Source organism: Medicago sativa, chromosome 5, assembly GCF_051527215.1.
Source record: "Medicago sativa cultivar Bolivia chromosome 5, Bolivia_mono, whole genome shotgun sequence".
Classification (NCBI taxonomy): Eukaryota; Viridiplantae; Streptophyta; class Magnoliopsida; order Fabales; family Fabaceae; genus Medicago; species Medicago sativa.
Genome location: NC_140753.1, coordinates 8091639 through 8103875, shown reverse-complemented (window position 1 = coordinate 8103875; position 12237 = coordinate 8091639). Strand labels below are relative to the sequence as shown.

The 12237-nt window shown below is 36.3% G+C and overlaps 1 pseudogene; it reads right to left on the bottom strand.

Annotated features, from left to right (window-relative positions):
• Positions 1-2720: 2720 nt before the first annotated feature.
• LOC146919682 (scarecrow-like protein 32 pseudogene) lies at positions 2721-4488 on the bottom strand (annotated as a pseudogene).
• Between the last annotated feature and the right edge of the window lie 7749 nt (positions 4489-12237).

Below are 12237 nucleotides of genomic sequence, written 5' to 3'. Positions count from 1 at the left end.
TTACGGGTTAAAGATTATTTATTGGTCTCTATTATAGTCGAGAAAACCCGTGCGACGCACGGGTCAAAAGTCTAGTAAAGGGATAAATCATAAAAAGATAATAGGTTTGAGAGAGTGCAAATAATACCTCTCCTCATCAATTGGCGGGAGGCATAAAATTCACGATGTCCTTCTTTTTTCTTCTTGTTTCTTTTCCTCTTCCTCAAACAACTATTTATCTCTTTATGTTATTTTTGTATTTTGATTAGGGATTCTAAACATTTTTTGGAATGAAAATGGTTATGGATTGAAAGATGTGTGTTTTGATTTTAGGTGGTGAAATAGTGGGTATGGTGCAAGGACAACGGTGTTTAGGGTTAACTGTTAGCTCCCAAAGTTTACATTTGTTCTCTCATTTTCCTCTCCATCTGAATTTTTCTTTTTGGTTCTCTTCACTCTTTCAAGCCTCTTCAATCTGATTTATTTGCCTGTACTTATACTCAAAATTAGTTTAAAACATTAGGAAGATGCCATTTTGAAAGGATAGAGGTGGTTGCAAAAAGTACTAAAATTCAGAGTAGAGCTGCTCAAAATGGTAGAAGGAAAAGAGCAATGAGAAAGAAAAAATGGGAGGATGCTCAAAATGTACAATATGAGGTGTGGTTGCAGGAAATCAAGGAAGTGTGAACTCAAATTGGAAAACAAGAAAAATAAATTGTAAAGGTAATTTGGAATAATGCTCGAAAAAGAATGATTTGTTGAAGTGTATTTGGTGTAATAGAAGTGTTTAGAAACACTATTTTCAAAACTTCATTTATTAGATGATATTTACACGGGTTACACCACTTTATTTGGGGTTCATTTCAAAAGATTAATAATTGGAATAAGAAATCCTTTTAGACTTTTAGATTTTATAAGGAACTTTTTTTTTTTTTGAAGAAAGATTTCATAAGGAACTTAAAAATGACAACACCTAATAAAACTTAAAACACACTTGATTATCATTTTTTTTATAACTATTAAACTGATCGGACGAAATTGGAGTATGACAAGTGTCATGTTTAGTTAAAAGGTTAAATATAATTTAGATTTCGCTAAATATATCAACTTTAACTTTTAGTCTCTTTAAAAAATATTCAATCTTTGTCCTCTAAATTTTGAGTAACCAATTTTAGGATCTTCTTTTTAACAAAATTTCATGTAGCTTTCCTAGTTGAAGTGGCTTTTTTTATGACATTTCATTGATAAGATTTTAAAACGACACGTCATTGATAAATTAATAAAGATCAAATAGTTAAAATTATTAAACTAATTAATGATATATAAAAGTCTTAACAATGACATGTACATGTGATAAAAAAAAGTGACTTGAAACATGTGACATGAACTTTTGTTAAATAATAGAGACTAAAATTTGTAATAGAAAACTTAGAGGAGCCAAAAATTTGAAGAAATTTTTTAAATGGACTAAAAATGAAAGGTGATATATTTTTTAAATTATTGTACCAAAAAAAAATGAAAAGTGATATATTTGCAGAGATCAAAACATATTTAACCATTAATTATATTTTACTAAAAAATATGAAGAAATGTTTTTTCATATTATCATTGTAAAAGCTAAGTAAATATAATGACCAAAAAAAATTTCCTTTAAAAAACAAGCAAAGGAATAAAGTGCAAAGATTCATAGCTTTACTAAAGCTGTAATTAAATCTTATTGTTATGGAAAAATAAAATGAACGTCTCTAGATAAGTTATTGATGCGTAGATCTATAGAAATATAATTGATTGTCTCCAAATTGGTTATTGGTGTGTAAATCGACATGAAAACGGTGTGTAAAATCTACATGAAAACAAAATTAAATCATGAGAAAACATGTAATATGTGAAAGTTATGGAGAATTGAATGTAGTGAAAAAACAGATAAAGTGTTAATGCAAAAACAAATAAATATGTTTTGCGAAAGTAGATAAATTGAAAATGTGAAAGCAGGTAAATTGGTTATGTGAAAGTAGATAAGTTGGCAGTGTGAAAGCATGTAAGTTGGTTATGAGAAAGCAAATAAATTGGTGATGCAAAAGAAGATTAATTGTGGATGCGAAAGCAGGTAAATGTAAATAGTCGATGCAAAAGCGAATAAAATGATAATACGAAAGCAAAATGATGGATTATTATCAGATCGATTGCTCATGCATAATCATAATGATTAAAGTTCGACGATGATCACGATCAGGTCGAGTACTGACATAGCGATCAATGAAAGCTAGACTCGAGGTAGGGTACAGATGTATCAATTGAAATCAATAAGAAGGATCAATGCCATGTCTAAAACTGACATGTTGATTGGAAATCAATAAAGAGGGATTATCGCCTAATCGGGTAATGACGCGCTAATTTGACAACAGTAATGAACTAAGGATTACTGCCAGGTCAGGTATTGACTAAGCGATCAATTAAAGCTCAATGTCAGGTATGGTACTAACGCGTCTAAGTGGACCATTTTGATAGGCGGACCAATACTTGAAAATCACCTAAAACATCAACGGTGACCTATGGTTCTTGTTAGAAGTAGAAGTTCACAATGATCTAATTGGTACTATTTTGAAGAAACAGTTATAATAGAAAATTAAACGGGCGTCTTAAAAGAGAATTTGATGCTTGTGGACATCGTTGCAGAATGGCTAACAGGCTAAGTGCTGTATATATAACTTAGCAATTCTAACAGGTTTTTGCAATTTAACTTTGGTGAAAACAATTGTCATGGATTCCATGAATTATAATGCTTGATATATTCCACCAAGTTCGGAAATTATAACCATCCTAAGTATAGCTCGTCAGCTTTCGTCGTTTGCACGAATAAAAAGCCTCGTACTAAATAGCAACCCTGCAATAGTTAATTAATGGACCAGTGGAGAAAGAAGAATTATAATGTTGCTACTCATACATAGGGTGAAAAATGGTCAAGAAGGTAACCAAGCAGAAGCAAAGATAACATTATGTCCTTTCCAAGTAAGCACAAGAAGCTCATCTTCTTTCTTCAATCCCCATCCAGCTGCATGTTCATCAAGCATACCCTTAACCTCCAAAACCGAATCCTCACTGAAACAAACTCCTTGAAAACGTGCCTTTCTCATTCGTTGCTCCCACTTGGTTTTAGACTCGACTCTCTCAACTCTCTGAATCCCTTCATATGCTATCACATTCTCAACCTTCCAACAAATTTCAGCTTCATACCACTGCCTTTGTTTACTCCCTCGTGGTAAAAATGTGTCCACCGTGTCAAACGGTATCCAAAGATAATTAAACGCGGATTTTAGTCTACTAACCAAACTACTTGATGTTAAATCTGCATCTTCATCCACCAAGACGACTATTGTTGGATCTAAACTCCGTACAGCTTCTAAAAACTTCGAGCGCAGCGATGAACAAAAGTTTAAATTCAAATTTGAATTTGAATTTGTATCTTTAAATGTAAATAGAGTTTCTTCAGGAATATAATGAAGCATCATGTGACAGTTTATAACCAATGCTTCATGAGATTTATTAAAATGTTGCACTTGCACTCGTAGGTGTTCAATCAACGAAGCAAATCCGTCTGAATAAGTTGAAGAAACAGCTTTGAATTCCATAATCACGTTTCTTGTTTTAGCAAAATTAACCAATTTTGAACCTAATTCGTCGTAAGAAAGATCAAGCATTGGTGGAATTGGAATATGGTTAATATTCTTATTCCTACAGTTATTAACTGCAGCTGTTAGCTTGATTAAAGGAGGAACCTCATGATGATTTGCAATGGCGTCGATTAGTGTAGGAATCTGCATGCAGTGTGTTAAACTCAAATCAACAATGTGAATAACTGAAAATCCTTTAGTAGCTTCTAGAATTGCAGAATTAGCTGCTGTGTAACCGAAACGAGGCCAAGGTGTTAAATCAATAAAATTTGCTAACTCAATGACAGAAAACTCGTGTGTTTGTATGGCGAGATTGTGATGATAGTTATAACCATTTGCGGTTTTTGTAACTGCTTCTGGAATATTGCAACTACAGGATCTTCTTGCACGCATTGTAAGAGCTCGAATGAAGCTTCCTGCTAGGCGTTGATTGGAGACGTCGTCTGAGGGTGTTGTGTTGTTAAGGACCCAAAGGATTTGTTGTGCTAGTGTTGCATTGTTGCTTTCAATTGCACTGGCACAGTGAATGAGTAAATGCTCCATGCAATTGGCGTTGTTGAAGTGTAGTAGAGGGTTATTAGGTGTGGGAAATTCTGAACAAGGACTAATAACTACAGGGATTTGATTTTTGTTCATGGTAGGGTTGGAAAAGTGTGTGGTTTGGTGAAAAGGTGGAAATGTTGATGTGAATTGCGTCATTGATAGAATAGAGAGTATAAAACATGAGAATGAGATGGAGCAAAGAGTAGGTAGAAAGCACAAACATTGACACAATTACACGGACGCTTCAACTCAATTAGTAATCTAATAGAATAGCATAATTGAATGTACCCACGTGTGTTGGTGTCAAACACCTTCCGGTATGAAGTGTCGGTGTTACATAAAAGAAAACACAAATGAATTATATGAAACATTGACACATATACTACACTAACATTTCAACACATAATAATTTGAAAAATTAAGATAGTTGAATGTAATTATATGTATCGATTTCATGCGAATGTGACATTGCACACAGCTTAGTGTATAATGTGGTGCTAGTCTGCTCCTTAAGGAGAAAACAGAATGAATCAGAGGTAGGGCAGAGAAGATAGAGGGGACAGTATTCATTGGGAAAATGTCTGATTTGTGGTGAATTTAGCAGTAGAGTTTGGGGAAAATTATGAGAATGGACAAAATGAAAATAGGTATGCATTTCAGCTTGTCTGCGATGATACTATAAAAAACAAGAGACAAGTCAGCAAGGAAAATTCATTACCCCAAAAATACTTCTTAAGTCAAATTCGGGTTAAGAGACCGTTCATGGCATGGATTTGTTGTACCTGGCTTTTTCAGTTGTGTAAAAGAACAGTAGTATGAAGGGACCCCGGTGAGTCTAATTTCCACTCTTGAGAGTTAACACATTTTTCTGATTGAGGGCTGATATTGAAAAACACCTTATTGACACCGTATAGTCTTTCCTCCTTAAATCATGTACACCAAAAATGAGACCGAGCTACAAAACATAAACTGTATCCCAACTGTATGGAAATACGATGTTGGTGTTGCATTTTGCGATCGTCAATCATTTCTCGTTCTGATTTTCAATTTCACGAGGAAAGAGAGATAGGTGTGTGTTTCAATTTCGTGATTTTCAATTTCGTCACCCATGGACACATCTTAATTGGTCAATGTTATGTAACATGTGTTATCCCCTGATGATTGGCATATGCATTCCTGATGAGGAAGGTGCATTCGTCTCAGTTAAAATGGTAAGTTTTTCTTGTGTATATCATGTTGCGGTTGGTGAAGCCAAGGGCTTATTTGAAGCTTTCCAATAGCTTAGTGATATGTCTTTCGACAATGTCGATTTTGAGCTTGATTTGAAAGTTACATATGATGCTTTCCATTCCCATCAAGATGATGTTTCCAAGTTTGGGCATGTCATCGCATGTTGCAAAGCTCTGTTTTCCTCCTTTTTGACAAACTCCAGTCACTAGGCGACAAGCAAATGCAGTTGCTCATACGCTTGCCAGTCTCGTCACTTGTTATTGTATCTCATCTTGTATTGAAACTATTGTTATAAATGAAATGCAATGATACTTCCTTCAACAAAAAAAAGTGATATTCCCTGATCAGTACTATAGAACTACCACTGATTGTGTTGTATTTTGGTGGCATGTGAAGTAGCCGGACAACACATTGTTTGTATGCGAGAGTGTGGAGGATTTTTTGAGCTGAGGGAAGTGTTTTCGTTCATTCACTCACTCACGGGGTCATCATAGGGTGAACAAATCATTTTTAGACAGTATTTTCTTGCGGCTACTATATATAGCAACTATCAGTAACAATTATTTTACCAGGAAGTACATCATATATTTGTGCCCATCTTGTAGTTTTGTCAAATTTTATTTCCTTGTAAATAAAAATCCATATGAGATCATCTAATTGTATTTTATCTTCCACATTACTACACTAGCTCAATGCAATATTAAAAATCTTTAAACATTATTCTCCATTTATTTTTTGTAATTCACTAAAAGTAGACGATCTTTTTGCGGAAATTGGTGGAGCTTCTGCTATAAGTTATGTTTTAGATGAGCTACAACATTTCTTTTACATTATTCTCCATTACTTTTTGTTTTTTTTTTCAGGATGTGATACTTTTAGGATGACAAAGATGTATGTAGGGTGTTGTAAGATGAATTGTTATTCATTCAAATGGTAAACCATGAATTTAAGAAATGAATTCATTAAGTTAGTTCCTTTTTCACACGACATAGTCATTTGATGATTTTATTTTATTTTTTTAAAAAGTCGTCATTTGAAGAAATTATTTCCATTGATAGGTTTTGCATGTGGAATTTTTCTGTTATTTTGCAAAGGTTATATAATCCTTCTATCTTCAAATCTATCCGTGTTTTGATTACGATTTCTCTATTTATTTTTAGGGAAATGTTAACTAGTGCCCCCGGGACACTGGTTAAGGAATCAAATGTAGAAAGTTTTGTATGGGAATTTATGTTGTCAACTCATCAAAAGCTTAAAAAGTGTTATTTTTACTTTGAATTTTCCTTTTTTAGTTTCCTTAACCAGTGCCCCGGGGGCACTGGTTAACATGACCCTTATTTTTATCATTTAGATCATCAAAACCTCTTATTATAATTGTTGATGATGAACGACGATGATGTGAAGGATTTCAAAATTAATAAAAATCTTATGATACATATTAGATGAGTTTAATTTGTCCCGTGAACTTAGCTCAGTTGGTAAAGACAATGTATAATATATGCAAGGTCCGTGGTTCAAACCCTGGACACCACTAAAAAAAATGAGTTTAATTTCAGAAATCGGAAAAATTAGAGGACTAAAATTGCTGACTTAAAAATAGGGAGACTGATGACAGTGCATCAACATTAGTTTTTAAGTCATATTTAGGTCTTTATTATAGCATTTAGAGAGTCAACTGCAATGAATTCATGGGGAAATTAAGCTAAAACATGAACAAGAGCTCAAGAGAAGAAACTTCAAGAAACCTAGGAAAATTGCCTAAAACTCAACCATCGTGCCACGTTTATCATGTTCGTGGCACGTTGAAGGAAGCGTGGGACAAAGGATTCAGCACTGGAATTTTCGTGGCACGAAGCAACATGCAACGTGCCACGATGGTTGATTTTGTCTGCTGCCACGTAGGATTAATGAAGCATCGTGCCACGACCAGCCAGTAACGTGGCACGATGATGGGCTTTTCTGAAACCCTAATTTTCTTTCTATAAATATCCAGCTGCTAGCAAGGGTTTTGGTACCGATTATTATTGCGATTTTGAGCATCAAGGACGACAGGAGACCAAGGAACGAGCCCTGAATCTCATACCAACACCCTGTTGGTTAGATTTATGTATGTTTTCTCTTGTTATTTCTTATGATTGTTTAGCTATGAGTAGCTAAACCCTTAGTTTGGTTAAGCCATGATGAAACTTTTGTAATATATGATTTTGTAGTTGAACTCTCTCTACAATCAATGCTATTCAGTTTTTATTCAGAATTACTTGTGTTTATTGCTTTTCATGATTATTGTTTTGTATGACTACTAGCCCTAGCTTCTTGCAATCACATGAATTGATCTTAGGAATTGAATGACTACTAGCCCTAGCTTTTAATCCTGAAATAGTAATTTTGTTTGACTCAACACTAGGAGCCTAGAGATAGGAAATTGAGGGTTATGATGCATGAATTAACGTTCCAATATTGCTTCCACGGTTATTCAATCACGTTAAGAGATTAATAGGGCTATAACTTAGGAAAGGGCTTTGATGCGAGAGATTGATCAAAGTCACTTAGTTAATTTATCGTAAAAACTGAGTAGTAATTGAGAGTAGAGAGAGGAAGACTTTTTCATATAAAGCAATAGTGGATTCACCGGCTTAACCATTCATCTCAATATAATTTTCTTTCAAACTCTTTTTATTCTAATCAAATTTGATTAAAACCAAACCTTACTGCCTAGGGCAACCTAATACAAACTTTACACATCCTAACGTATAACGCGCTTGCTACACTTGAAATTAACACAGTCCTTGTGGATCGATATTTTTACTACTTCGATAGTTTTTGGTACACTTGCCAGATATCTATCAAGTTTTTGGCGCCGTTGCCGGGGACTGTTGAATCATTTCAACAAGGCAATTACGTTATAATTTAGGATTTCTGCAATTTAATTTTCTGTTTTTATTTTATTTTTCTGTTTTAGTATTCATTGATTACTTTGCATTGTGCAGTGCTACTAAGGTATTTGCTGTTTATGCGAGGTAAGGTGAGCACCGACGATCTCGAATTCAATCCAGAAATTGAAAGGACTGCTAGAGCACTTCGAAAAGCTGTCCGGTTGCAAAGGTTGGCTCATTCCGTTCCACCGGGTGTTCGAGAACAAATACCGGAGCCACTCTCAACTGAATCTGAAACATCTGCTTCTCTTAAATCTGCAACTATGGAAGGTGAAGGAGTTGTACCACCGAGACCTAAGCTAGGAGACTACGGGTTAGCAACTCATCGCGGTCAACTGACCCACACTTTTCAACCAGCTAACCCCGTTGCTTTCGACATCAAGACCATCGTTCTCAACGGTCTTAGAGACAGACAATTCGATGGGACCGAAGCTATGAGTCCCCATGAACACTTGAGCCGTTTTGCTGAAACATGTGAATTTTGTGTGCAACCAGCCACCGTGACTGAAGCACAAAAGAAACTAAGACTCCTTCCTTTCACCTTGACGGGAAGAGCAAAAGATTGGTTGTTAACAATACCAAACGGGACTGTCCAAACATGGGAAGAGTTAGAGCTGAAGTTCTTAGAGAAATATCTCCCTATGTCTAAGTATTGGGAAAAGAAGATGGAGATCTCTAACTTCAAGCAAGGAGAAGGTGAGTCATTATATGATGCTTGGGAGCGATTCAACTTGCTTCTTAAGAGATGCCCTAATCATGAGTTCACCGAGAAACAATACCTCCAAATCTTCACTGAGGGGGTAACACCAAACACAAGGATGTTCTTGTATGCTTCCGCGGGAGGTAGTCTCAAAAGCAAAACTGATCATGAAGTCCAAGCGTTAATAGAAAACATGGCTGGAAATGAGTATCGTGGTGAAGGTAAGAAGAAGGAAAGAGGAGTGTTTGGGGTAAGTGAGCAAACTGCTATCCTTGCTAACCAAGCAGTTATGAACAAACAAATCGAGGCTCTAACTAAGGAGTTTCAAGGCTTCACTTTGGCTCACAAGCAACAACAAGTAGCTGCAATCAAGTGTGATTTATGTGGGGAGGAACATCCCAATGGTGAGTGTGTTCCCGAAGGATCTAGTGAAGAAGCAAACTACATGGGAGGATATCAAAGGCAAAATCAATACCACACTCCAGGAATCAACAAACATCCCAATCTAAGCTACTTAAATAACAACGCTTTGAACTCTCAAATGCTTGCTCCTCCACAACAACAACAACGAAAACCTTCAACTCTTGAGGAAACTATGATGAACTTTATGAAGATGACTCAAGGCAACTTTGAGGAGATGAAGAAAAGTCAAGAAGCTGAAAGAAAGAATAATGAAGCTTCCAGGAAGATGCTTGAAACTCAATTGGGGCAATTAGCTAAGCAATTGGCTGAACAAAACAAAGGCGGATTCTCAGGTAACACTAAAGAAAACCCTAAGAATGAGTCTTGTAATGCTATTGAATTGAGGAGCAAAAAGGTTTTGACACCTTTAGATCCAAAAGCTCCAAAGAAAGCTGATGATGTAGTAGTGGAGGTAGAAGAAGATGGCGAAGCTGAAAAAAGTGAAAAAGGAGTAGTTGAAAATGAAGAGATGAAAAAATAGAGGGAGAAAAAAGTGAGAGATTAATAGATGAGGATTCAATCTTGAGGAAGACTAAGAGTCAAATCTTGAAAGATGGAGATAAACCACAAGTTGTTCCATCATATGTGAAGCTTCCATACCCTCACTTGTCCAAGAAGAAAGAAAAGGATGAAGGACAATTCAAGAAATTCATGCAACTTATCTCACAACTCCAGGTGAATATTCCTTTCAGTGAAGCTCTTGATCAAATGCCTTTGTACGCCAAATTCATGAAGGATTTGTTAACTAAAAGAAGGAAGCCTAAAAATGATGAGAACATAGCACTTTCTGAAAATTGTAGTGTTATTCTCCAAAAGAAGCTACCAACTAAGCTGAAGGATCCTGGTGCTTTTACTATCCCTTGTTCCATTGGACCGGTAGACATTGATAGAGCTTTATGTGATTTGGGAGCAAGTATCAACTTGATGCCTCTTTCGATGATGAAGAAGTTGGGATGTGGTGAGCCAAAACCAACTAGAATGACCATTACTTTAGCTGATCGGTCAATCTCTTATCCTTTCTGTGTACTTGAAGATGTGCTAGTCAAGGTTAATAACTTGGTGTTTCCAGCAGATTTTGTGATCCTAGATATGGCTGAAGATGAAGAAATACCACTCATACTAGGAAGACCTTTTCTTGCAACTGGTCGTGCATTGATTGATGTTGAGAGGGGAGAGTTAATGTTGAGATTCCATAAGGAGCAGGTAGTGTTCAATATCTTTGAGTCAATAAAGCACCAAGATGAGAACCCAAAGTGTTACCGGATTGACGTTGTGGAAGGAATAGTTAAAGATGACTCCCATAAGCCTCAACCCATGCCACCTATGGAAAGATCAATTGTTGAATCTATAAATAGTGAAGAAGTTGTTGAAGATGTTGAGGAGAAGGGGTGTGTTCAACAAGTTAAAGCAAGCATGGAACAAAAGCAGCAACCATCATCTGGAGAAACCATTAACAACAAGTACGGAGGATCGGAAACTTGGAACGATATGACAAAGACCACTATCACTGATCCATGTGGTGTATTAGCTTATAAGAAGATCCCCTTTGGAATGCAAAATGGGTCAGCTACCTTTCAATGGTGTATGCTTTCAATTTTCTCAGATACAATAGAAAGAGCTAGGAGGTATTATAACAAAGGGTTGGTAAGAAACAAGCCTTCTTATGAGACTATGGAGCGGAGGAAGTCTGGTATACAAGAAACTTTAAAGGGTAAAGAAGAACAGCTGAGACTGAACCATGAAGGTGGACTCCCAAGCAAGGAAGAGGGAGAGATGTCAATTGATCCTTAGGGATCGTCATAAGTCAAGCTAGTGACGGTAAAGAAGCGCTGGATGGGAGGCAACCCATCGGATTTCGATCCGCTCAGGTATGGTTTTTAATTATTTATTTATTGCATTTTTTATAAAACAACAAAATAGCAAAAAATATTTTTTTAAGAAAACTGAAAAGAAAAAAAAAATTAAGTCTAGACCAAACGTGGCACGACTGCTCTTCATCGTGGCACGTTTTGAGAGTTGTTTCAACATGGTTCGCCACTGGAAATTTCGTGGCACGAACACTCTCAAAACGTGGCACGTTTGCTGGAAGAACTAAGAACGTGCCACGATGGTTCTATGATCGTGGCACGTTGCTGCCCAGAACGATGATCGTGCCACGTTTTTCTGCATCGTGGCACGTGAGTGGGAAGTTTGAAATTATTTGACCGTTACAGACCATTTCGTGGCACGACAATCACCCAACGTGGCACGATGACCCTTGCCTATATATACATGCTTCACAAAATTTTTCATTATTCCATTCTCCCTACCGAAACTCTGCCCAAATTTCGCCCTAATCCTCCTCTTCCTCTCAGATTCGTTCTTAACCCTCATACAATCAAGTTTTTAACCCTACAAACAACCTAACCCACATATATAACCAACCAAATAATCTTTAACCCCAAATTCAACCAAATCTTTCTTTCACTAACCCTAACCTACAAATCTTCATCTTCCCATATCCCAAACCATCTCACCCTCACTCTACAAATGGCCTCATCATCCCACAAACGTTCTAGAACAACCCGCAACACCCAATCAACCCAACCACCTCCTGAACCCACTTATGAGAAATTTGAAGATGATGTGCATGCCGAACGGTTCGAGAAAGTCAAAGGATTCAAGTTTTCTGGCGAACGTAAGTTCGATTTCGTCAATCTCCAGAGGTACCCACAATTTG